The sequence below is a fragment of the Cydia amplana genome, chromosome 3 (assembly GCF_948474715.1).
Source record: "Cydia amplana chromosome 3, ilCydAmpl1.1, whole genome shotgun sequence".
NCBI lineage: Eukaryota > Metazoa > Arthropoda > Insecta > Lepidoptera > Tortricidae > Cydia > Cydia amplana.
In genome coordinates, this window is record NC_086071.1 from 14,696,004 (window position 1) to 14,700,670 (window position 4,667).

Sequence of the window (4,667 nt, forward strand, 5' to 3'; positions counted from 1 at the left end):
CGTCACTCAAGGTCACGGCGCTGCTGACTCCGTCGACTGCTCCAATCCACTGCCGCCCTCGGAGATTGCACCCTCGACAACAATCCGTTGCCACTTGATGCAGGAAGCACTACTAAAATATAAGGCCCATAGTACATCCCGGTTCGCTAAGGACCAATGTATGTACTCCTAACTCGTTCAAAAAGGGCGCTCTTTACTTGGGAAGAATGAAACAATCATTAACATTCACAAATAAAGCCAATATATTAAAAATAATTTATACACCTTATATACGAACTCGATAAGAATTTCGTTAGCTAGTTGTGTGGTCGGGTCAGCGACATCTAGCGTGAGATTTGGTAAACCGTTTTGCATACAGTTACTCTACGGACGCGAACAAGCAGCCTCAAGACTGTCTGTTCTAATGTTGTGTCAATATATTGCTTGGGTAAAAGTCACAAGAACGTGCGTTAGAACTGTTAGAAGCGTACCTACTAAGTTGCGCTCTCATTTTTAAACAATGAACAATAAAGAACCTAATATATCTGTTATCTGTGCATTCTTGGAAATAGCTTTCCGAGCGGACCTCAGAGTCAAAAGTGACGTTTTTGGATGAAGAAATGTCACTTTGACAGTGACAGATCCGATCAATATCTAATCCAGATCGAATTCATGTCCTATACTTAAAATTAGAATACGCCAGTGAGGCGAATGCTCGCCTGCGTTCAGTAGGCGCTAGAATACGGGGGAGCACTCTACTCTGAAGCGTAGCTCGCCGAGGGTCTATTAACAACAGATGGACTGACTACTATGGTTGCCTGTGAACGACCTGTATAGGTACAGTATTGCCTGTTGACATGCTCAAATATATAACCTTGATTAATCATGAGGGTTTACAGTAAATTTAACTTTTTGGAAAAACTTACACTTTTGGGTTGTATACCTACTCTAATCACGAGGACTAATGATTAAAAAAGATTTTCAGTTACATTTATAGCTTAATAACTATTGAATCAATTGAATAAAATTGTTTAACTTGTTTTTGTGAAAACTAGTCCATTCTTAGTCAATTCACATGTGCTGCGAAGGTACTACCTTTGGTTATAACATATTCCTTTTTAAGACCGCTTGATATATCGTGACGGACTACGGAACCCCAGAACCTACACTGAGCATGACCCGACATACTATGGGCGGGTCCTTGTCTCAGGCGACGCAAGGCAGCACACTGGCCCATATCATTAGCGTAAGGATCATTGCAGTGAAGTGCTTTGAAGCACGTGAGACGTGACACAGATGTATAGGTATATAAATTTCTAGATGAAACAGCAAGAGTTAGGCCAGGTTCTCCAGAACAGAATCATATGCATAACTTTTAGACCGCAGTTTGCCTTAATTTTAGCCTTCGGTCGCCCACTGCTGAGCATAGAACTCTCTTCGTGTACGCCACTTGTCCCGGTCCTGTGCTAATAGTCTCATCCAAAAGTGCCCCGCGATACTTCGAACGTCATCCACCCAACGAGCCAACGGACGCCAGGCGCTTCTTTCATCCGTAAGCGGCCATCAATCCGTCAACATTTTTGGTCTACCTGCCATCACTCTGCCTAGCAACATGTCCCGCCCAACTCCACTTAAGCTTGGCAATGACGTCACCCACGTCCCGCACCTTGGTGCGGTGTCGGATCAAGATATTCCTCACTCTGTCTTGCAGTTTAATGCCGAGCATGGTGCGCTCCATGGCTCTTTGTGCTACACGTATTTTATGCACAGCCTGCTTAGTGAGCGTCCATGTCGCGGCACCGTATGTCATGGTGGGCCCGACACATTGATTAAAGAGTTTGCCTCCTGATCCTTATAGAGGTGTTCTTAGGATTCAAGAAACTCGATGTTGCCAGGCTGAAAAGTGGTGCCATTACCCCCACCAGCCCTTACGCTTGCCTACCCTTAAATTTCCCCCTTACGGTTATGAATGAATGAATGAATATTAGCAAATAAATCACCCTTTTTTCATAAATCGGACTTAAGCACTTGATCTGTGGACTTTAGTGATTCTAATTGTAATAATTATGTCGTGAACATTGAATACACCTACTTAAACCAAATCTTTAAATTTAACAAACGCACTATTTAATTATATTGTTTAATGACCTATGCCCATAGATTCAGAGATCAATTATGATTCGTTCACCGTCCATTATTCTATAGATAATTTTGTTACCCAGTCGCTCCATTCTCTCTATCACGCCGCTGCATATAATTGAATCCATGGGTGATGGCTCGTATCAGCCTTAGAATCACTTACCAGATAGCTAATTCACAAATCACAGTCGTAACTATGACCAATATAACTTGACGTCGGACTAACGGGTAAGGGTCGGTTGCACCAAACTGTTTGTCATCGTTAAAGAGTTCGCTAAATTTTATTGTATGGTGTAAGTTTCATAGTAATCCGCCGCGTCGCGCCGGGTGACGTTGATCAGTCTGTCAAGTGCGGATGGTGCAACTGGCACTAAGTCTTAGAGCATGTAGTTAATAGTGATTATATGCTCTTGACATGTAAGTAATAACTGGAAACGCCTTGTCTGTCATTTTCTGTAAGTCTGTGTCTGTACAAAACAGTACTATGCCGACTTTTAGCGGGGGAGGCAGCATCTTTGGCCTCGCTCCAGCTCTGTCCATCCAACTGCTCGCACACATGCTCAAAACAGGAGGATAGTAATTTCTTGTTATCAAACGGTTAATGTATGGATATTACGAGTATCTGTCAGCTGTCAACAGTGAACATTACTTTTATAAAAAACACACTGCCTTCTCTCGGGCGGTTTCCACCTGAAAACGATGATTGTATTTTTCGTTTCTCCTCAGCTAATGGAATGATGAAATGGAGGTGGTTATTCTTAAAACATTTTATTCTCAACTGTGGCCTTCTTTGGTACACTCTGATAAACTCATTAATTGTACGTATAATAAGTGTTATAAAATGAATATAAAACTACAATTAACTATAATTAAGATAACTAAAGCTAAAAATTAAAAATACCTATCAAAATTTTGCGCCCTTGGTAGGGTGCCCATCATGCAGGCAGCGTTCCCGCGCTGGATTGCTATGGCCAATCTTTGCGCGAGAAAGCTGCTTGCGCGAGGGTTAACTGTGGCCTCCCTTAGGCGTTTGCTGAGCGCCTTGTGGAGTCCCCGAGCCCCCCTACCCCACGGACCTAGTGTCACTGACATATCTACACTCTAATATCATGCCAAGATTAGTAATGAGTGTCTTGATTGAAGGTTAAGCTATTGGTCAGGTTGTTGCGTAGTGATTCGTGAATAGCGGGCTAGCGGCGTAGAAGCCAGGAGGTATGTAACATAAGTGCACACACTTAAATCGTAGTCACAGTAATAACACACAGTATGAGATCTCAAAGGATACGTAATAAAAGCAAATCGTTTTTTATTAGCCTGTAAATGTATTTCACTGTTGCCTCCCTATTAGGTCCAGAAGATTTGATTCGGAATTCCGGCATCATGCAGTTTTTTTTAAGTAGGTATATCTAAAGCGCAAGTCTTGACGCGATAATGACGTTGACATATGTCAACTGTCAAAGACCTGTCACACTCAAGCTGAACCGTTAAAGCCATGATTCAAAATGACTTAAATATATGTGGCCTTCCACAGAGAAGGGGTACTTGTGCACACTGCATAAGGACCCTTTATACATGGAACGCCACATATTTTTAATAGGTGCAAAATGTTAGTACCATCGCCCACACTGTTAACTGGCCATCGGTAAACCTTATTACAAAAAACATAAGGTCCACCGAAGGACAGTTAAAGGGGCCCACTGATTAACAGTCCGCCGGACGGTATCGCCCTGTCAGTTGTTCGGAACTGTCAAAATTTTGTTCTAACTGACAGGCCGATACTGTCCGACGGACTGTTAATCCGTGGGCCCCTTAAGAGTGTGGCTGATCGTACTTGCACAATTTGCACACGGTGCAAAGTTTATGCGAGAGCAATTATATATTGTAACTACTATATATTGTAATCTTTTAGTTATGATGACACTTAGAGACATTTACATCTCTAAATAATTTATTTTGCTGTATGTAAATTCCATGTTGACGTGTAAAAGTGCCCTTGTGGGCTATTTGCTGAATAAATGTTGATGTTTGATGTTTGATGTTTGCAATATGCACAAATAATTATAATACTAGGAGAAGAACGATACAGTGAAACAAGAAATTATACTGCAGTTTATGCTTATATTGTGTTTTGATCATGGCAGTGGTTGTGCTATCTCGCTTCAATTAGGTAGATATTGTGCATTCGAGTGGTAGCGCTACTTCCGTTTATTTGTCTGTGGCGGACAGATCCTTGGTATTTGATTATTTGCCCACTTAAGCTTTGGTTTCCTCCGAAAGCGGTGCCGTCATATAGCGGCCGTCTCCATACAAATACTACGATATCCATAATTATTTAGCCGTATTATTTAGTATGGAGACGGCCGCTATATGACGGCACCGCTATCCTAGAAAAACCGATCTTTAGAGTTCCAGAGAGTGAATACCACGTAACAAAGGGAATTAGAATGTAACATTAATTTTTGTTATTATTTAGGCTTATGCAGAATTTCCATACAAATAAAACCGTTTTAATTACTTTTGAGTGCGATCGTTGTATGGGTCACATTTTT